General features: G+C 36.9%; 1 pseudogene; it reads right to left on the minus strand.

Moving 5' to 3' along the window:
• Positions 1 to 853: 853 nt before the first annotated feature.
• LOC149919912 (uncharacterized) lies at positions 854 to 4,213 on the minus strand (annotated as a pseudogene).
• Between the last annotated feature and the right edge of the window lie 19,269 nt (positions 4,214 to 23,482).

Consider the following 23,482-nt stretch of genomic DNA (forward strand, 5'->3'; position numbering starts at 1 on the left):
TTGCCAAGAATACTCTTATTTAGAAAATTTGGAATAAAAAAAGACAGAGTGTGGTCATTCCTATAAGTTCAAGGAATTCCTCTCCTAGATCCATACTTGCTAGATATCCCTGACAATTTTCACTTTTGATTGGCAGGTGTTTAGGAGTACTGTACACATTACTTCTAACAAATGGTAGAACTTAAGGACACTGATTTTTCAATCAGTGTGCTTGTGCATACATATAGCAAATTCTGCAGTGCAAACTGCCACTGAGGAAACTGGAACTGATTGTTGACTACTGTGTGAACTTTACCTTCTAAGATGGACAAGTTTGGACTTTGTGCAGATTTTATTTCCACTAATATTCAGTTATAACCCTTATCTGTTTCATTACGTGTGAGATGTAATTGTATTGACACATGATCAGCAATGTTTCATACATTATTGAAATGCCTGTGGAAAGTAATGTATCACTGAAAATTGTATTTATTTATTCAGAGGAACCAGTAAAGTACTGGTGCTTCTTAATTTCAGATATACAACTCTAACTTATAGGAAAATTCATTGAGAAAAATTCATTGAGATATTTTTTTTCTCAATCGTATTTCTTCGTAACTATTATAAAAAGCTACATTTAATTTTTTTCCTTAACTTTGTGAGAAACATGCTCAAAATCAAAAATTTATAGTCAGGCAAAGATCTTCATAAACAGCAGTTTATTCATTATTGCAATAATGGGCGCACATCCCCTACTGACAAGGGAGAATTTGCATGTCTAATCAATGAAATCCACTCCATTAAATACCCTGGGTCTGACGCAGGTAATACTTCTCCTGGCACTCATTAGTTGAGCGTCTCAGGCTCACAATCTTCCTGATGCTGTTGCTATGATACAAGGTCTGTTACCAGCTACTGCTTTTAGGTATGTTCTTTACTTTTCTATGGAGATAGGAGGGCAATGTTTCTAAAAGTTAGTGCATTTGTTCTGTCCTGTACTAGGCTCTCCCCACCCTGCATCTTTAACTTACCTTGTGCCTGTGCCAATTCTACCCACGTCAGAATGCCCCAGTCTCAACATCACTCTGTTCAGCAGCTTTCTTTGTGAAAAACAACTTATCCTACACTACATACAAAAATACTGGAAATTTCCACTACAAAAACACAATCTACCTCTTACAATTTCCTCTCTTTTTCTTTGTACCCTTCTTGTGTTTTTGCACCAGACTATAAAACACTTCTAATATAGAAAACAGGTAGTAAGTCTTGAATCAATGCATAATCAGACTGTAGTACTAAGGAATGTGGGGAAGATGGGAAAGTTAGCGATAGTAAAGAAAGAAATTCTAGGAAACGGCTTACAGAGTGGGGATAGTCACCACCAAAGGATCCAACATTTTGTTAGTCCGTGGGGAGGCATCAGATTGGTCAGTAATGTCTCAATGATTAACACAGTTGCAGTTCGGCGGAGGGGTACTCATTCTTTCTTGGAACACTTGGGGCCTGCCTACCCCAATTATCAGGGACATTATGTCCTGTCCATCATGGTGATGGTAGCTGTTAGGATACTGACATTTTATTCGTCATGAGGAACAGCACATCTGTCCTCTTACCACTGTGCTCATGGTAGTCAACCACAAACTTCAAAAACTTGTCGGTCAGGTCATTCCTTGGATGGGTGCTGTTGAACAGGCTTTGAGCCAAGCATTCTCCAGCTTCTCATGTCTCAGATGGGTGCCATTGAACAAGCTTTGAGACAAGCATTGTTCCTGCTTCTCACACCACTCGGTGCCTTGTTATCACTGTCCCATGATGGTATTAAGAAAAAAATCATTGAGGGGAACGAGGGGAGAAGAGAAAGATATGTGTGTTGAAGTCGCATAAAGCAAAGGAGCAAAACATGAGTGCCACCAGTGTGCTTAACAGAACTTGCCTTTCCCGTGGATCACCAGGAGGCTACAAAAAGTAATCTACAACCTAGGCCAACTTGCAAATTCCTTGGGTAATTCGAGCTGGGCAAGTCACCTCAGCATGTGCCAGACTTTCACATATAATATGATTACAAGCAATAAACACATCAATGTTAGGATTAATAAGATTACAACTGGGTGAAGCACAGAATTAAAAACTCCTCTTGCTGTTTGTGACCATACAAGAAGCATTTCCTACTAATGGTGTTCTCCATCTTTCTTCACCCTTTTTAGGACACAGTGTATCTCTTTTGTATCATGGTGAACAGTAATTAGAGCTTTTTTGTCCATTATCTTGGATGCTTTCTAGCAGTTGGTACAGATCATCATGTTGTAATTTCTTTAATAAAGCAAGAATCCACTTTGTGCAGGTAGCAAATTCTGGATTAATGTGTAATTGGATCGTAACAACTGATATGATGTAACTGGAACTGAATAATTAGAGTCACATTCCATAATGTTGGTAAAGTTACAAACACAAACATTTGAGTGATTGTTTGTATCTATAGTAATATTACCTATGAGTATAAAATTCCAAGAGGTTGTCACACACACACATCTTTTTCCAATATAGGTATCAACTCTTTCAGGGGTCTCACCGGGATACATCTCAAAATAGCAAATATTTTGCTCTGTGTCAAGACAAAAGTCTTGAGCCCTGATGGTATTACTCTAACAAATAAATCCTTGTTCCCATACAGCGCATGATCTAACATCAACAGTTTGCCATTTGTTTCCATTTTGTTGGGCCCATACTCTGTGTTCTAATGGGTAGAGTATAAACCAGTTGTGATTCAGTCCCAGCGCAATGATTGGGTATATGGTATACACTGAAGCACTGTGTATTGTTAGGACAAAAGCTATAGCATAGTTATTAAAAGGATCATAAGTAAAATTAACTAGATGCTTCTAAGATTGAAATTCTCTTTCAGATTTGTTTGCATTGTCTGAGATCGCCTTTTGAATTTCAGTGGGTAAAGTGTTTCCTTTACCTTCTACAACTAAGAGCTAGGAAGACATTATTTTGAGTTAGGGCAAGTGTATCTACAGTTAACTATTGGTCTTATATTTATTCTTTCCCATTGAGATAACATATTAGATAAGAATTGCTGGTTGGTTTCCAGTGCTGATGGGGAAGACTGCAGGGGTTTTGTAATACACATAGATCACTTGTTACATCCAACACCATACTTTTATTCTTCATCCTGCATTTTCCAGGAGTTGGGGGAGTTAGCCAGTACTATCCTGGCCCCATTCATTTCCTGAATACATTTCATTACTGTGCTTAACCATAGTAGAAAGGGTTAAGCCTCTGTTAGAATTAGAATTTGGTCCCATATGCCCACTATGTCCAGTGTGGTCATGGGACCATGACCAATCAGTGAATGTGATAGGGTCAGCATAAGCAATTGCAAATATTAATCTGAAGAAGATGCCTGTCCAAAACAGTGACACTAATGATACTGCAGGGATCTCAGGAGAAGGAGCAGAAGATCAGAAGGCAGGTGAAATCCAGATGGTTAATTTTGTGCATTTTCCCCTGATCATCTTAAGCCTTCCAGATTTATTTGTTAAGATGCTCTTTGAGGGTCAAAGCGACAGAACCAATGTAGGGCAAATCAATTGACACTAGTTGTCCTAGAGAGTAATTGTCACAATAAGCAGCACTTTGAGTAAGGGACCATAGGGCACAATGGTTGCCTGTAGTGAAAAATATTCCAGGTTCTTCTTCTGATAGTTTGAGATGCAACATCTTTTTTTTTTTTTTTTTTTTTTTTGTGCATATGCTTCTATTCATAATCAACAGTATCCAATTAAACCTAAAAACTTTTGCAACTCCCCCTTTGTTCTGGGTAGAGAAGCTGCGCAATTCCCTCAATTCTTTCAGAATTTATTCTCCATTTTCCTTCAGAAATCACATGTCCAAGGTATTTGACTTCTTTTTCCACATACTGCAGTTTATTTTTAGACACTCTTAGCCCACGTTCTTCCAAGAAGTTCAAGAGTTTACTTGTAGTCTCTTTTACTTTAGACTCCTCTGCTCCACAAATCAGCAAATCATTCACATACTATAACAACTTTACCCCCTCTTCAACCTGAAACTTTTCCAAAACTTTCTCCAGCACTTGTTCAAATGATTTCATGAACCCTTTGGTGTAAAACAATCCACTTGTATTTCTGCTTTTGTCTTGTTTCTGGGTCCTCCCATTCAAAGACAAAAAGATCTCGACTCTCTGAGTCCAAAAGGCAGGTCCAGAAAGCATCTTTTGAGTCTATTACACTAGACCATTTGTGTTTGTGTGGGATCTGACTCATTAAAGTACAAGGGTTAGGAACCACTAGGTGTCACTTGAGAACTATTTCATTAATTTTTCTTAGATCTTGCACCAGTCAATATGTGCCATCTGCCTTCCATACTGACAAAATTAGAGTGTTATAGGGTGATATACTGGAGTCCAGAAGATCATCTTTAACCAATGTCTGTATTACAGGATTTAGACTCATTTTCTCTTCTAAAGGTATGGGATATTGTCACTATTTCACAGCTTCACATCCTCCTTAGACAGTTATTTTTAAGGGAGTAATTGTGAGTCAGTTTCCTTCCCCTGCCTTTGGATTTATTTCTTTTTATCATCAGCTGTTAACAAATTCATTGACACCTTTATACCTGTTCCACAAGGTTTCAACAGCAATCCTAATTTAACTATTTAATCTCTCCCCAGTGAATTGGTACCTGCTTCTGGCACATTTAACAATTTCCCTGTGATTGTTTTATCTTCCTATTTTAATTCAGCATTCTCAAAAATTGAAACTATCATTCCCTACTCTGTACCCCTGTTATTCTTAAAGTGTTCCCATTTAAATTAAGTCCCAGTATTTTATAAGTTTAAGATGACCAAGAATTAATCAAACTGTTTTGCTAATCCAATAGGGTCTTCCATTAAAGATTTTATTTCGCTTTTAAAATTTCTCACTCCACTAGTAAGAGAGGACTTTACAAATCCTGTATCTCCTGGTAACACTGGAACTTCCCTAAGGGGATACATGGACGTATTAGTGGGGTTAATGCAGTTAGATTTAGGAAAGGGAAAATTTATAATATTCCTTTTACATTGTTCCAATTCTTTTCTTAAGTCGACAGAGATTTTTCTTTTCATCATCAGCACTAGTTGCAGAATTCTGTCAGATGGGCTGTTAAGGAGGTGATCCAAGCCAATACCCTCCACTCTGTCAGCTGTCTCCAGCCTCCCTCCTGTAGTTACACGACTTGACTCAAAGACGGTAAGGGGGGGATGCTGTTCCATAGAGGAAAGTGAATGAGTTTTAATCCTAAGGAGAGATACAGAGGAACTTCAAGGATTCCATCTGGGGTTTCTCTGTTCTTCCTTATCTACAGAATTTCATCTAGCTATGATTGGCTGTTGTATTCCCTGAATCCAACAAGCAGCATATGCAGACTCCTCCAAAAAGAAAGTTTTACTGTTTACATGCATGTTCAAAGTCTGACAAATGCAATCTTTGTCAGACTTGTATTTTGGCCTAAATACTGATTCCCCTACAATTGGTTCTTTAGGCCATACAACACCACAATTCCTAATCATTTTCTATTTACCCTTATCTCTGGTTCTTGAATTACTCTTCCAGCTTTTCAGCATACTTCCTAAAGGACTTATAACAGGCACTGCTCCAAAGACCTTCTCTCTGTCCCCTCCCTTGGAACTCTTTTTCCCCATTTCTCTCAGCAACCCATGGTCATACTAATGCAGAAACTGCCCTTTTGCAGCCAACCCAATTCTCAGTTCTAGAAAATAGGTGTACTATCAAGCAAACCGCTTTGTGAGACATTCATGTACAGCATAAAAGTGCCGGACCTTGACCTCCAAGGCAATACTTAACTGCAAATCATTGTTCTTACCTTGGTCTGTGCACAGAGTTGCCAGGAATTATCAGGTCAATTTCACAAAACCGCAGTGCCTGCTGTCTTTCCCTATCCCCGCAGCTGTTCACAGATCTTGCCTCAGGTCTACATCTGGGTCCTCAGCTCCACAGTGAACCACCACTGCCAACCCACAGGGCCACAGAAGTAAAAGCGGGGTGCACTGTCCTGTGTTATAGAGATGGAGTCTACCTCTCACAGCTGTTGACAAAGGGATGTAAGACTTTGCAGAAAATGTTGGAATCATCATAGGCTGTATATCTACAGTACAGTAATCGTCCTGTTCTTTAGATCTTTTTCTCCACTGTCACTTTCTATTTGTTACAGACTACCTTTTCTTAACATTGAGTTGTACAGTTTATACCTGCTAGCTAATTTATTCCTGTCCTGCTGTTAGATAGTTTGCTAATCTATGTTATCCTTCACATGGGACACTACTGATGGTTGTACATGAAATAATTTCATCTGTGACAGTAAATGGAAGAGCTAGGATTGCAACAAAGGCTATACAGTTATTTATGTTCTCTTCCTTTCTCTGCCCCAGAGCTTAAGTTAGATATATGGACTCATGATGTTCCAGCTCTTACCTTAAAAAAAAAATAATAAATATGCATGTTATGGGCTCAAAGACATTGAAATCCAAAGTGTTAAAGTTAGAAAATGCCAGAAGTTACTCATAATTTCCTAACAGAGTGACATTTCATTCTCTGAGCTGCACCAAAATCTTTACCTCTGCCCCTTGTTCTGGAAAAAAAGGAACTACTGGTCTCTCTAGCTCTTTTTTAGATTTTCTTCTGGTTATTTATGCAACTCCAAAAGAGAACTTCTTCACTTTTCTGGCAGAGTAAGACATATTTAATTATCAGTTTCAGAGTCTTTCCTCTTTTAAGAATCACTCTTCTTGCTGGATTTGTCACACCTTAGGAAAAATATATTATGCATCTGGAGGCAACCAATTTAATCGTTTATCACTATTCTTCTCATATGACTCCTATCTAAGCGCAAATAAAGAAGCTGTTTTCTTCCACGATAAGAAAACAAGATTTTTGATTCTCAGTGATGAGGTTTTATATTACTTTGTGAATCACTAGGATTTCTGCTGTTCAGTGACACTAGTTCTGCTGAATTTCTCTTCTGTTTAACTTTTTAAAAGATACTTCCCTACATAATGAAGTTAATTACAGAAGTTTAACAGCCACTTAACCAGCACAGTCTATTTTCAGTCATCTTAAGCTGTATCTTTCTAAATGCCCTTTTTTTACAAAGAGCTGTTAATTGGCAGTGATTTTAGGCTTTTCCAAGAAATTCTGAAACTTTGTGCACTTTCTGACTTTATCTTTAGAATCATCGCAGAAAGATACACACAAGAAAACCTCAATTTTTCAACCTGCAAGTGAGAGAAATTTCCCACTTACTCTGTGAGGCTTAAAAAAATGCAGCAGATAACAACTACTGTATAATACTACTACTATAATACATTTCCAGGATGCTGTGTATTAGCCAGGAATATGATACTTTATGCCTTCCATTGACACTGCACATAAGTTGAAGTTAAGTTGAAGGTTATGTCGGATATCAGGGGGAAGTTCTTTCCTATGAGAGTGGTGAGGTGCTGGAACAGCTGCCCAGAGAGGCTGTGGATGCCCCGTCCATCCTTGGAGGTGTTCAAAGCCAGGTTGGATGGGGCCCTGGGCAGCCTGGGCTGGTATGAAATGTGGAGGTTGGTGGCCCTGCCTGTGGGGGGTTGAGCTTCATGATCCTTGAGGTCCATTCCAACCCAAGCCATTCTGTGATTCTGTGATTCTGTGAAGTTCACAAATTTTCTGTATGCAGGTTTCCTTACTCACATCCCACTTAGGTCAATTCACTTAACAACTATGTAGTTATTTTGGTGATTTTATGCTTTTCTCTTTAATGGCAAATCAGAAATAAAAATGCAATAAAATATTAGTTACATTAATTCACTGTATTTAGTTTTGAATTGCTTTATGTAGCAGTGATTATAATTTAACTACACAAGAACTAAAAGAAATATTTAATAGAAAATTATGAATTTAATATTAACTGTTAATGAGGAAATCTCCCTTATTAATTTTATAAATTTAATCTCCAATAAAAATATTACTTGATTTAATCTGATTTTTTCTTGTCTCTTTTAAACCTTTCTTGGCTTAATTTTCCATTCTATAATATAATCAGTGCCTAAAGATAATATTTAATAGAATATTATGTTGTCTTTCAATGTGATTGGAAAATAGTGTATTTTTACTTGTATTAAGACCACGGATGTTATTCATAGGGCTAAAGTGCAGATTTAGGTCTGGTTGGTATGAACTGCAACCTTTATTACAAAGTACCACACATATTTCTCTGAGTCATAAAACCTTTTATGGTTTCTACGTGCCTTCTGGATTCTCCATAGGATATTTTTTTTTCATTAGGCTGTATCAGATAATAATTGTACTTCTTGCTCAACTGTGGTGAGATATCACTAAAGAGAGGTCAGAGAGTATTTAATTCTTCACTCCACAATTCCAAACTGCTTTCAGAACACAGTATATAGACTCCTAATACTTCCTACCAACAACAATGTGTATAGAGGCAGATGATCCAGGGGATTCTGGTGCTGATGATCAGGTATGTTGGTCAAATGTTATCAGTACAAAAGAGTTTTGTAATCTTCTACTGACTGTGGATCATGATTGAGAGATCCAAATGGTCTTATCAAAGCGTTTCACCAGCTATTCAAGGTAAATTCACACCATTGCAGTATTTTTCCCACTTGGCAACAATATGACTGCTAGGACAAAGCTTTGCTTGAGTTTGAACAACAATCTGAACAAGAATTCCAGTAGGATGAAATAGCAGTTCATTTCCACAGCTATTTCCATCCTTGAATTCCAGTGTCAGCTCAGCAGTGGCTGTGGTCAGCTGGGTTAGTTAGTGTTAGCTGTGATAATCATGACTTTGTGCCTCCTAAGAGTCTACTACTGCCACCAAATTTCTCACAGGCCGTCACTGATCCCAAGCCCAGCAATGGCATTTACTCGCTATATTAAGCATCTTGCTTGGGCTGATCTTGCATATGAGAAAAGGATAAACTATTTTGTTATTTCTGCTAATGAATATCTAAATATAAACAGCAAGCTATTAAGGAGAAATTAGAAACTCTGTGTCATTAAGACTGATGTAAACTTCTGTCTTGGTAAGGCCTGTTGTAAGCTTCCCACTGCCCCCCAACTGTTTAGATGCCAATCTATCAAATACTGTGAAGCTGACACCTATTCTCAGGAATAATACTTACCTTGTCAGCAAAAGCTCTGCGTGGTTTGTCAGGGGAAGTGAGCAAGCTAATGCTTGACTCAGCAGCTCCTAGTCATGTTTTGTGAGTATTAATGAATAAATAATTGTTAAATCATCAAACTGTTTGCATCATGCTTTGTTCTAGATTAAAGATGCCCAAAAAACATGACCCAAAGAGAGGCTTAAACACCAAGAGATATATTAATCTGACTAGCAAAGACAACTAACCTTTTCATAGGGACTAAACTAGTGTCTGGTTTCCAAGCAGCAGTGGTTAATCCAGGCCAACAAACTGTCTGACAAAGTCTCTTTATTCAGTCAGCAGAAAAAATATTAGTTGCAGCAGTGGGGCTAAGCAGATTACCTAAGTGCTTTGCTTGGTACAGCTACTTCTCTTTAGTGGACTATAGAGGGAACCAGAGACTGGAAACCCTGTAAGCACTCTGAATTATTTATTGCTCCCTTGAATGTAGATGTCATAGTATTTATAAAGCATTGTCTCCATCAACAGCAGTACCGCTTTGGTAGTTCAGAAATTCCCCTAAAATGTTATTGGAGTGATTCCATCTTTCCTAGTTGGCAGGGAAAACATGAAATCCAAGCTAAACAAAAAGTTGAGGAAAAAAAATGACACTGTTGAATTTTTGTCTCTTGATTTCCTTCAGACCTGGCATTTTGCCCTTTCATTTCTTGGTGCCCAATGGGAAACATGAAGGAGGCTGATACATCAGTTTTCACCATCTGCAAACTAAGAAGGAAAAAAGACCAACTTCACTGCGCAAAAAAATCTAAAGTGATAGGGAAGGCAAAAAGTTCAAAATGCCATTACCTTCTGTCAGAAATGGATCTTTAAAAGCAGATAAAAGCTGATCATGTCCCTAATGTAAAATGAACCAGGAGATGACAGGAAAAGATATTTATAGGGAATAGAAGGAAAGTGCTTTGCTTTGGAATCCAGCCATAAGGGAAAGTGCAGCTAAGGATAATTCATTTCAGAATCTTCCCCAGGCTGTGTTAGTTCTCCTGCAATTTTGCAGAATAATAGAACCAAAATGTTCTTTCCCGGAGTTGTAGGTTCAATTTCATTGCTTTTTTTTTTATTTTTATTTTATTTTATTTTATTTTTTTTATATACTGGCATTTAGATAGCAAGGAGATATGCCCCCTTTTATCACCCAAGATGGCCAGATGTTCTGATATCTGGAAGGATCAGCTAAGCTTAGGCTTATAAAATATATGTATATATATTTTTAAGAATGGCCTATTCCTTTTTTTAGGAATTATGTCAACAAAATCTTACAAAGCAAATTGGTCCAAGTGGGAAGTAGTTGCCAGTATGCCTGATCCAAACCCAAAGAAGGAGCATCTTAGTGACATCATTGTTACTGACACCATTGATGTCAGCTGATTGTGAAGCAGGCCCTAGGGGATCACAGAATAATGCTTACATATATTAAAACAACAACAAAAAAACCAACAAGACAAAACAAAAAAACATATTTGCATTTGAACCTTGCTATGTTATGTATTTATAGAGGATATTTCAAATCTAAATTCACTGTATTTATCTCAGCTTTTTGAGATATTTTAAATATATATGCAAACACACACATCTCCTAAATACTTTGTATTTAATGTTCAGCATGTTAAGAAAACAAGTTCAAAAGTGATTTCCTAATGAAATAATACATATTGTTTAGTTGCTGCACTTACAAAAATACTAGAATTTTTAAAATCTTGCCAGTATTTAAAAAGAAGCTAAGACACATTAAATGTCTATGCTATTTCAGCAGATCAGTCTACTAAAATCAGTGGTTTAGTGCCATGCTTTAAAAAGTCTTTGGATGGGACAGACAACTGGTCAATTCAGAATAGTTTTAAAATATCATGCATGTTTGTGAAGACTAAACATATTAGTTGTTGAGGGAACCATATTGCTATACTATTTTGAAAATCACTGAGAAATTTTAAGTTGATTTATAATTTGAGCTTTGATTCAGGAAAGCATGGAAACATAAGCTTAAAGGTAAGTATTTTCTGTCACACTTTCATTGTCCTGTCTGTAAAATGCAGCCAGCATGAATGAGAACATGCTAAGAAAAAAGATTCTGCAGTGTAAGGCCTTAAGAATGGCTTTTTATTGTTTGAGAAGATGGATTGAGGAAATGGAAATCTGTCAAGAGAACTAAGATACTTAGCTGATAGTGATACGATAATGGCAGATTTGAAGACCCATCAAAAAATTAAGATCAAATGCACTGTTTATTTTTTCTTAATGTAAAACAGATGCATCTGGACAGACAAGCAATTTGAGTCAGGAAACCCATCCATATTATTGTGGGCATGGACGTGGTAAAATCAAATCTATCTCCAAGTGAAAAACAAGAATAAAAGATCCTCCCTCTGAGGAATTTTGGTCAAGCCAAGGAGATTATGCAAGGGCAGAAATGGTCTAACAGCTTGAAAAATACATGTAGAGAAAAAGTGTCAATAAAAAAGCAACAATATAATATATTTACAAAAGGTAACTAAAAAATGCCTGAAAAGCACAACTCTAGATGTAGGTTCAATTCCTAGAAAAACAACAGCAACAACAGTAACAAGAAAACAGTAAAAAACAATGGAAAAAGTACTCCAACTACTTCAATGCATTCCAAATAAAATAGAGATAGGAAAACTGACAAGTTAGAACATAGAGTTTTAAAGAACATAAAGTTTTAAAGTTTTAAAATTGTTACTCAATTATAATTCCCCCTTCCCTTCCCTTCCCTTCCCTTCCCTTCCCTTCCCTTCCCTTCCCTTCCCTTCCCTTCCCTTCCCTTCCCTTCCCTTCCCTTCCCTTCCCTTCCCTTCCCTTCCCTTCCCTTCCCTTCCCTTCCCTTCCCTTCCCTTCCCTTCCCTTCCCTTCCCTTCCCTTCCCTTCCCTTCCCTTCCCTTCCCTTCCCTTCCCTTCCCTTCCCTTCCCTTCCCTTCCCTTCCCTTCCCTTCCCTTCCCTTCCCTTCCCTTCCTTCTCCTTCTCCTTTTTCCCCCTAGGATAGCAGAGGTCATATGGTCAGGCAGATATTCTGACTTAAGTAAATTTTTGATCCTGTTTTATATGAAAATGTCTCATAATCAAAATGTTGCTAGGTAGATGCTGAGCATTTTAAAAAGTCAGTCAGAAGGCTGACACCAAAGGTCTGGTAACTGAAAAAATGCCCGTGGAAATTTATTATAAGGATTATATTTCAACAGAAACAATATTACTGCAGAACAAAGTACAACTGGCAGTCCATAGAATCGTAGAATAATTTAGGTTGGAAAAGACCTCTAAGGTTACCAAGTCCAAGCATCAACCTTGCACTTCCAACTCTACCACTAAACCATGTCCTTAAACAGCACAACTACACATCTTTTAAATAACGGCAGGGATTTTGACTCAACTGCTTCCCTGGTCAGCCTGTTCCAATGATACACGACTTAGTGAAGAAATTTTTCCAAATATCCAGTCTCCCTTGGTGCAACTTGAGGCCATTTTTTCTTGTCCTATCACTTGTTGCTTGGGGAAGAGTCTGACCTGCACCTCTCTGCAGCCTCCTTAAAGCAGCTGTAGAGAGCAATAACGTCCCTGAAGCTCCTGTTCTCTAGGCTAAATAAACCCAGTTTTCTCAGCTGCTCCACATGAGACTTATGTTCCAGATCCTTCACCAGTTTCACTGTGTTTCTTTGGACGCTCCAACACCATGATGTCTTTCCTGCAGTGGGGGGGGCTCACAACAACATCGTTTTTGAGGTGTGGCCTCACAAGAGCCAAGCAAAACAATCACTTCCCCAGTCCTCTAGGCTGCCCTATTTCTGAAATTTAGTAGATTACAGTCAGAAAGCCATCTGGGATTGCTTTCCCAAATAATATCTCATGCTCCATCCCTGTTAAAATCTCTGCATTGCGATCAAAGATAATTAAAAACCATAATGAAGATCTGGGGTCTCAAAATTGTAAACTATAATGAAATTTAGAAGGGTCTCTCAAATACGTGAGTTTAGGGAAACAACAAACTGCTATAAATATAAAATGCTACTGTGTGGATATAGCAAATAATATGCTCATCATACAGTTGAGGCAGGAAACAATATTCTTAAATTGCAGCAAGAAAGGTTCAGGCCAGATGTTTATTTTCTTTTAATAATCCTGGGGCACTAGAATAGTGATTTTAATATAAGTTCAGAAATACTTAAAGACTGAAATATATATTGATTTTGTGTTAGGTGCAGATGTACAACATAACCTTATCCTTCCCTCATTTCCCATGATCTGAGTAATTGGTAAGGTGACATTTAACACTAGTATAAAGAAGTAGGTTAAACAACTTTCTTAGAATATAAATGGAATCAGAATATCTTCTTCCTGTAATAGTCTTTAAAAATGTCAGCATTAACATATCATATTGTATAATGGTAGGTGTAAGTGGTAGTGAAAGTAAGTATGGAAAGAGGTTTTTTATTTTTGTGAGCAGAAAGAGTTCAAATGTCTCCTTGGAACAAATGGAACATTAAGCCTGTTCTGTAGCTGACATCTTTCAGGATAGGAACAAGATCAGATAGATCAGATCTGTAACAACGTTATTAACATTAGCCTATATACAGCCAGCCTAGGTAGTCCAAATAATTGAGTGGAATCTGGCATGATAGTAACTCAATATCTCAAAGCAATATAGCATAAAAATTACTGCTACATGTATGAGAGAAGTATATGCTTGTGGCATATCACTATCTGAAAAACTGGCTTTCAGTAAAGCAGCACTTCATTTTTTAGTTTAACTCCATCATAATTATTTTTAGAGACAATAGAAAAATTTCAGCCTTCTGTGTATCTTTCACTAAAAAGAATCTTATGTGCCAGAGAACAAATCTTTGAAAAATGGCCATGGAAATATTTCATGAATGCTCCAAATCTGTTTGTTGTTACTGAGCATGACAATGTTTATGATAAAAACTACTGAACCAGGAAAAATATACGATGATGTTATACTTTACTTATATATATAAAACTTAGGTTTTATAAATATAATGTATAAGGTTATTATAAAATTTTATCAAATGGAGGTAAGTTTTTTAAGATTGCTGAAAGACTCCAGCTAAAATGAGGAACAGCATGATAAACTTGTCTGCTATGTTAACAGTTAGTTGTTTACAGAGCTAAGAATAGATATCTGATAGGAAGAATTATTTTTATATAAACATAGTTGTACATACACAGACTTGAACTGTACACATTTTATTCTCATGCTTCTTTCAGATTGGCCTCAAAAGGGAATATTTTCACTATTTATCTGATCTAGTGTCTATTAAACTTTGTGCAGTGACTAAAAATTAAGATCTCAAAAAATCTGACCTATTTTAAAAAGGATTGGAAAATCCCCCATAAATCTTTAATCTCAGGGTTTGTAAACTCATGAGACAGTAAAGAAAACTCATGAGACAGTGAATGAGACATGAAGCTAGTTAAAATATCTTTATTGACACTATACAGTTTATATGTTACTGTGTTCTCCATTTTTGTTTTCCAGTGATTTTTAATCTTGCATAAAACTATTTTATATATTTCTGTAAGTTAATACTTTAATCATTAATATTTTAAACCTAGCTTGAAATTCTCAGTCCCATGCATGCAATTTTGCTAACAATACAACTCTAGGCGCAGAATAGATAGATCTATCCAATATGTCCAGTGTTTATTTCTGTGAAAAAAGTAATCCGGCCATCGGAGGGCAGTGTTGCTCTTCACCAATCTCATTTTCATCCTCCGTGCTTTGGAATTAAAATGTAAGACTGCCAAATTCAAGTTTAAGGGTGCAAAACTGAAAATGGCATCTTTATCACTGCTCCTAGTATTGTATCTAGTACCTCAGCCTAAGAGCTTAGAAGTAGGGAAAATGTACAGACAAATTTCCATAGTCAGCTGTGTTTCTGGTGTACTTAATCTACCAGTGGTTAGGCAGCTATATATTTTGGGGAATGTCCCAATGATTTGCTGTTTTGCTCTTTCTTTTGACTATATTGAACCTATGCAACCTTAATAAAAACGACAGATTTCAGTTTGAGCAATACGATTTGCAAGCACTGAATAATATAGTATACTTCTGAAAGTGACATCCTTGATTTCCTGCTCAAGGGCTCTATTGTTGCTGTTGTGTTGTTAGTGTTACAGCTGCTATGAAGTTTTAGAAAACCACTGCAAAATGAGCTTTGTTTTGGAATAAAAGCCTCAGTTACCAGAAATTGTTCTGTTTATTCTTTAAGTATTCTTTAAATATTCTTTAAATATATTTTGTTCTCTGAGTAATTATAAAACATTTTTATAATTTCATCCATTTGAAAACCAATGATCATGCACAATATATGAGAACATTTCTGCTTTGTGATAAAATGATTCCCTCATTATATAAAGATTGAGAAAAAAAACAATGCATTCCAGACAGCTTCATGAAATCCTTGATTATGAAGTCATGCATGTGCAGACGTACTGGTAAGACTCATTTCTATTAGAATCCTTGGAAAGTAAATTACCAAAATATATTCATTCAAATTATTTCTGTGGAAAACTTTCAGATAAGGTGGTTAAAGCAGCAAAACTAGCCTTATTATTATTATTACTATTGTTATTGTTATTATTATCATTATTATTCAAAGAAATAGAGATGTTTTTTGAAACCCTAATTCTCACCTTCAGTACTGCATGTTAAGATGAGACAAGTATCTTGGTTCTGCTTCAGTACTGCCTATGTAAATATTGCTATTCTATCAACTCCAAGTATGTGAAGATGTGATACAACAGATTATAATGATTCACATTTTCTAACACTGAATAATACAGCTACAAAAAATATTTATGCAAACTTCATTTATAGAATCCCAAAAAGATCTCAGAATAGTTTTCATCTCCTATGTGGCGGTGATTTCATGCACAATTAAATGTAGTCTTCTCTACACAGTTTTTTATCAAAGCTCAAAAGAGGTAGATGGGAAACAAAGTTGAAAATGTTAGAGGAGACTTCTACTTAGACTGTTTCTCCTGGGCAGAACAAATAAGAGCTGGAAAAAGAGCTACAGCCCTGAGACTGATCCAGTCACATAGGTTTTAGGAAATGATATTAATCACAAGAACAAACATTAATGTTTGTGGTGGTAGCCTGCCTGCCTTCCTTCCTTCCTTCCTTCCTTCCTTCCTTCCTTCCTTCCTTCCTTCCTTCCTTCCTTCCTTCCTTCCTTCCTTCCTCCCTTCCTTCCTTCCTTCCTTCTTTCCTTCCTTCCTTCCTTCCTGCCTTCTTGCCTTCCTGCCTTCCTGCCCTCCTTCCTCCCCTCTTTCTTCCTCTTCCTCCTTTCCTCCCATAGGCACTGAAAATCTGAATATGCTTTTTCTTTTTCCAGTGGGGGTTGACAAGTGTGGTTCTTTAACTGGTGAACAAACTGTTCATTTATCACTGCAGTGAAAACAAGAATGTTATTTCAGGTACTCGGCAGGAATATGGTGATGATTGAGCTACCCTTTGATAAAGCACATGCCCTTATAATCTCCACTCTGAAGATCATGAACAGCATAGAGTTCACAAGAGGGGATAAAATATACAAACAGCTACTTATATTTTTCATACAAAATGGAGGTTATGATATACCTGCTGAGATAAACAGTTGCTAACTAGCTGAAAAGCTAAAGGTTGCCAGATAGGCATTTGCACATTCATTACCAATTTAGCACAGCCTACAGCATTTCATACTTTTTTCCCCAAGCTGCCCTATGAATTCATTCTGGAAATGTGATGACAGTGGAAATAGAAGAGCACTAATGCTAGAGAGTCTGCTGGTTCCCCTTGGCTTGTGATTCTTTAGGAGAACCTTGATAAACAAAGCACTCAAGCTAAGGCACAAGTATTTAAATAGCCTGATGATCTTCAGTGTCAGTCGCGCCCGTGTTCATAGAAACTAGGTCTCATAGAACTAACTTACTGTACTTACTATGATGTCCAGACATAGATAATACTAATAACACTGATATAACTGACCAATGAAAGTTATAGGATTAGTATTATTGAACAGAATGAAAAAAATTCAGGCTTATACAAAATTAATATGTCATATGCTAGATGTGCATATATCTAAATAATGGATTTCAAAGTCAATTTAAGCTAAAATTCTTGGCATTTTTTCATTCTTTCAGGATCTTATCATCCTTTCCTGCTTCTCTGCTAATGCCAGATTGGATTATGAAAAACACTCTCTACTGTCTATAAATGTGCACCAAAGATACTTACCTCAGGGATACAAAAGAAAGCTCTTTTTTTTCCCCTTTTCCAGAACTCTGGGCATTGTAATGTTTTCAATTCACCTTTTGAATTTCCTTTAATTTAAAAAAAGGAAACTGGAGCAGGATATGGGACTTGGGGAACAAAACTAGACAAATATAAACCTTACTTGATATATATCTCAAACTTCAGTTAATAGCATATCTATGATGCTACAGATAAACAACAGGGTATTACACCAGGCATTAGAAATAAGCATAACAAAAATGTGTGACAGTGAACAGAGCAGGTAAGCAAGAACATTCACTTCAGTACTGAAACAAAGTAGATACAGTGGGAATGAGCTATGGTTTGACATGACTGCTGAAAAAGATTCTTCACATTTCAGTCAGATTTTTAATGTGACAAGACCCTGAATTTTGTATGCAACTTCATTCCATGTGTTTCCATGAAGAATAAAGGTGTTTTGTTTTTTTTCCTTTTCTTTTTTTCTTTTCTTTTTTCTAGTGTCTCTTCCTGGCTCAGCATTCTTGCTCTCTGAGTTGCTTAGCCATTACATTACATTAAGTCATTTTCAAAACAGCTCGTCAATTCTGTGAGCGTTCTCTTTCTGGAATTCAAGTTACTGTTACACTTTATGACTACATAGTTAGGACTGTCCTCTCAACTCCTGCTCCAATTTTGACCTAACACGCAATCTGTGATAAAGCCTGTGATGGACACTATGGGATGAACTGTTTGTTCAAACTCAAAGCAATAGATTGGCAAGACTCAGTGGACAGGAAAGAATATTTTACAGTGCAACCACTGCCACTAGTACCTTGCTGTCACCTTGCAGCTATCATCTCCTGCATTCTTGCACTGTAATTGTCTGGAAATTTCTTCAGAATCCACTGATACAGCATAGACCAAACTTCCAGACATAAATACATTGGTTTACTCAAAAAAGCTTTTGAAGTAGATCAACTTGTGAGGCTTTCATGCTTCCTGATGCAATACAGGAAGAAGGGGAAGAATGAGAACTCAACTTTTGCCTAGGCAACTGTTTTGGACACAGGCATGCAAATTACAAGTTAGAATTTGAGAATTTGTGAGAGAATTCATGAATTAAAGAAGTGATTAATTTGTGAATTCATTTTGATGAGATATGAAGATTGTTTGATATGGTTGGTTTCATTTTTGCTAATGAGTTCATAATATAATTTTTATTTACAGACTACATAGCCCTGTAAACTGGAGGGATTCAAATGGACACTATGTAAAACAGGACCTCATATTTCTCTGGTACTTAGATGGTATTTACTTTGTTTAAAACAAATAATGATACTCTGAACATTCATATTAACTACATTATTAGTTAGAATTAGAAGCAAGAGCCAGGTGGTCTGTGAAACTGTTAATGATTCTTGCATTCACAGACCAGGTGGGAAAGCAAGATAAGGCACCCTTGGAACTTCTGCAGTAAGGCTCGCATTGCACAAAGTTGAGCAGAAGTTGGTGTAGCATGTTATAAAAATTTGAGATGGCTCTCAAGTAACCTACTAAACATGCTTATAATGCACCATGCTGCTTACTTCCCTATACTGCTTACTTCCTGTGAATAAATCTATCCTTGGCCTAGTTGACAATTTTCTTTTTCTTCTTCTTGTTCTTCTTCTTCTTCTTCTTCTTTTTTTTTTTTTTTCCCTCGTTCCTTAAAGTCTGCAAATAGAAAGGACAATCCACTGCAATCTTAGGTCTTCCTCCAGCAGTCTCTGTCCTTGCTTTGGAAACTGGTTAATATTCAATGGGCTCATATTCCCTGCCAGATTTAGGAAGGTCAGTGCTGAAGATTAACGCTCAAATGAGACCTTCTGGAAGGCATAAGCATTTTTGTTACATAATGCCATGTGCTGTCGTAGCTGCCCTGAAAAATATGTCTGTGCAAATCACACCTCCTCCATCACTCCCAAACTGGTTTTAGTCAAGACAAGTAACTCAGTGTGAATTTAATGTTTTAGGCTAGCCTGAGACATGTCATTTGCGGATGTCCTTGCCAAAAATTTCTTAAATGGCCATGTTAAAAATAATACTGGTGTTCTTCCCCCCAGCATACAATAGTACACAGGTAAGTAATGACATTTCAGAACAGGACATGACCTCTCATCACATCAGTATCTGAACAGGCAATAAATACAGCTTGTTCAGAAACTCAGGCTGACAGAATTCTCAATGGTTATGTTCTATTTGTTAAAGTGATAGCAAACCATTTTATTGCATACTGGTGATACAGCAGAAGCTACGCAGTTTACCCCCTATATGCATCCTTTGTATAGAACTTAACAGTTGGCATCTCAAAGCATCTTTAATTTAAATCCTGTACCTATGATCATATTTCTCTCTTTCAAAGCCTTTCCCTATGACAATGGAAGCGGCGCTTCTCTCTAGGATTGGATGTTTTATTAGAGTTAACCATCATCTTTATTGCTTTCTGAATCTTTAACTATGGGCCAACATTTTATTTTAGTGAACTCAGTACAAATATATAAAAGAATTCCTGAGCTACAAACAGCTACAAGCTAAATGTGAGAGAATCAGTAATGACTGGTATATGAAAGTGAGGAGAAAGTGAGACATTTTAGTCAGCCTAATACATGTTGATGTCAACTCACGGAGTGCTCACTAGTTCCAAACAAACTTACTTGGTCACACAGTTATTTACCATAGGATTAAAGCTGCAGAGGGAAGAAAAATATAATCAGACACAAGGAGTTGCTAGTCTAATAAGTTAGCTTCATAAAGATTGTTCAAGAAAAAATCTAAAGAGCAGAAAAATACTTAAAACTGTTGAGCCATTTTTTTTCACCACCATCTAGCATTATCCTCCATTTTCAGCAGTGAACTTAATAGAGATTAATGGCATAAACAAAGAACTCCTATGATACCAGAACTTACTGTCTGTGAGAAATGAAGCAAGGAGAATAACCTACAAAGTGATGCATTATTTAAGCATTGACCTGTGCGATGGTAACCAGCAGTTTGACAATAAAAAAATGGCATAGATTTCTGGGTCACACTTTCAGGAAGGATATTTTACTGCTCTGTAAAATAAGATTATGGAACCAACAGTGATTGTTCCTGCACTCTTTCCCAGATCACCTTTGCTTAATAATCCATCAAATCTTAAATTACTGCTCATGCAGTTTCAGCTAGGAATCAGACCATTAGGATACACTATTCTTGGGTCAGTCCTAACAACTGTGTTACTACATGTGTGCTCAGTTGCACTTAAGCAATTCCATCCCATCCACCTTACTTTCATCAGAGAGCACAAAAGATAATTACAGAAGGTTAATTCTGCAAGGTGTGCTGTGTAGCTGAAATTCTTATTGGTCTTTAGCTCCCTTGGCATAGATTTTGAAAAGCTAAGCTTTTGTGCGAGTATTCCAATAACATCAATCCCACTCATTTCTCAAAATGCATTAGTACATGGATCACTTCTACTGTGCAACATTTTGGAACATATTTTGTAGACTAGACAAAATATGCTTAATCTATATATACAAAAAGTATACAGTATACAGTGGAAAATTCGGACAGTAGGGGGATAATTACAGACTGTGGTAGTGATCGTACTAGATTACAATATAGCTAGGATAAAAGAAATGAAAAAATATTCAGAAGTTACTGATGTAGGGTCATTCAGCATTTTTACCTACCAACTTCTTCAAAACAACACATAGCTTCATGGTAAGCAGAAAAACAGATTATACACAAAGAGGAGGCAAAAACTGTGTTTCGAATGAGCTAACAAAACACAACAGGCATAGAAAACAGTGATGGGGGGCAGAGAATGGGGAAATTAGAAGACAGAGATGACCTCTGATAATGATGAAATGAGCAGCTGTCTGTTTCATTTCATTGCAAGCAATAGCAGAAGGCCCTCCAAAATTTCAGGCCAGTGATTCCATAGCTATGGTACAAATGTCACTAGTGATATAGAATCTTTCAAAATAATTTTTAACTCTCTAGCAGTCCTTGATTTATGCTTTTTCATGTTGAAAAAAAAAAAAAAAAAGAGTGTTTTTAAAGTATTTTCTTTCTGTGGACTCACGGTATGAAAATATTCAAGGAAATATTGATTCACAGGTATTTTTGAAGATAATGACAGATTTTACAATAGTTTATACAGTTACCTCTTAATAAGCAAGTTCCCTTTATCTTGCAGATTTCAGCTGCTGTTTAACCCTGAGGAGCAGCTAAACGCCACACTGCTGTTTGCTCACTCCCCCCTCAGTGGTGCAGAGGAGGAAATTAGACGGATAACAGGGAGAAAACCTGTGGTTGAGATAAAGACAGTTCAATAGATTAAGCAAAATCAGCGGGCAGAAACAAATGAGAATAAGGAATTCATTTGCTATTTCCCACTGGCAGGAAAAGTTTAAGGATTTTCCAGAATAGATGGGCTTCTACACACACATTGCTTACTTAGAAAGACAACCACTGTAATGCTGAATGTCCTACCTCCTTCATTCCTTCTCCCAGCTTTTTCTTCTGGGTCCCTTCCAATCCCTGACATCCTGTTAGTCTGTGATATGGTGTGGGACATCCCTTGGGCCAGTCTGGGTCAGTTGTGCTGGCTGTGTCCCCTCCCAGCTCCTTGCACACCCCCAGCTCCTTGCTGACGGGACAGTGTGAGGAGCAGAAAAGTTCTGGGCTCACACAGCACTCTGTATGAGTGCTGCTCTGCAACAACTAAAATATTGGTGTGCTGTCACCACTGTTTTGGTCATAAATTCAAAACACAGTAGTGTATGAGCTGCTATGAAGAAAGCTAACTCTGTTCTAGACAAAATCAGTACATTTCACTTTCTTATAAGAAAGGTACCTTAGAGAATATTACCTTAGTTTGGGAAATTGGCTTTTATAGGCTGTCATCTTAGCTAGATAACCCAGACCTGCAGAAGTTCATGGTTTTAATCTCCTGTGAATTCTCCCTAGGCAAACAAGTATTTCAATTGCTTTCAGCAAAGCAGTATAATTTGTATAAATACCATAGAATTGTCTTTGAAATAAAACAGTTCACAGCTACATCATTTTCATGGGAGGAAGGAATTCTAGTATATTTTGTATCATTAACCTTCCATAAGATGTTAAAAATCCTGTATCAGCTGTTTAAAGATCTAAATCATGTTTTTGCTTACGAGCCAGTTGAAGCAAATAAGGTAAGGTTAGATAAGAGAAATAATTTTCTATTTGGTTGTAATTTAAATGATATCAAAAGTAAATTGGGTAATTTAATTTCCTTTCAGGTTTTTCTCTTGAAATAAGTATTTTTTTCTGACCACAGTATCAAAGAAATTGAGTGGCACAAAAATGTGTGTTTCATCCTGTGGATGGCACTCATGGACTGTGAGAAAACTAGTGACTTCTAAAACCTATGTCTTTGATAAAATTTTAAAGGGAAATTCAGATTTGTTTGTTCCATAGCCACAGTATATTCAGAAGGCAAGACTTGAATAGCAAGGTATTCTTAAAATGATTGCAAATGCTCTTTATTAAGTGTAGGTAGCAGTTTACGTAACCTTAGTACCTGCTCACATAGTCACAGGTAAGTTCAACAAATATAATATCTTACCGGATAAATGAGAAACTGAATCTGCTAGGGAAGCAGAAGAGGGGTATTATTACAATTCCAGAACGGTATATGCTGCATACAATTAAAGCTCCTGTTTCAGAGAACAGAGTCAGTGCACTGTTCTATTGGAGGCTTTTTACCATATCTCTTGCTTTCTCTCCCTGAGCATCCTGAGAAAATTCCCTCAGTCTCTAGCAGGGAGGGCAGAAGGATGATGATGAAACAAAACTCAAAAACAGAGCTACTAACTCTGAAAACTGCCTCAGGGTTATTGTGCAGTGATTCATCTTTTATGACGGGGAAGGGAGAGAGAAAGAATGCAGGAAAGAATACGTGTAGATAGCACTATATTTGCCCTTTTGCCTAACGTAGCATAAAATACTCAGTTCTTTAGGG

This window comes from Phasianus colchicus, chromosome 1 (genome assembly GCF_987193195.1).
Source record: "Phasianus colchicus chromosome 1, bPhaCol1.hap1.1, whole genome shotgun sequence".
In the NCBI taxonomy this organism is placed as follows: Eukaryota; Metazoa; Chordata; class Aves; order Galliformes; family Phasianidae; genus Phasianus; species Phasianus colchicus.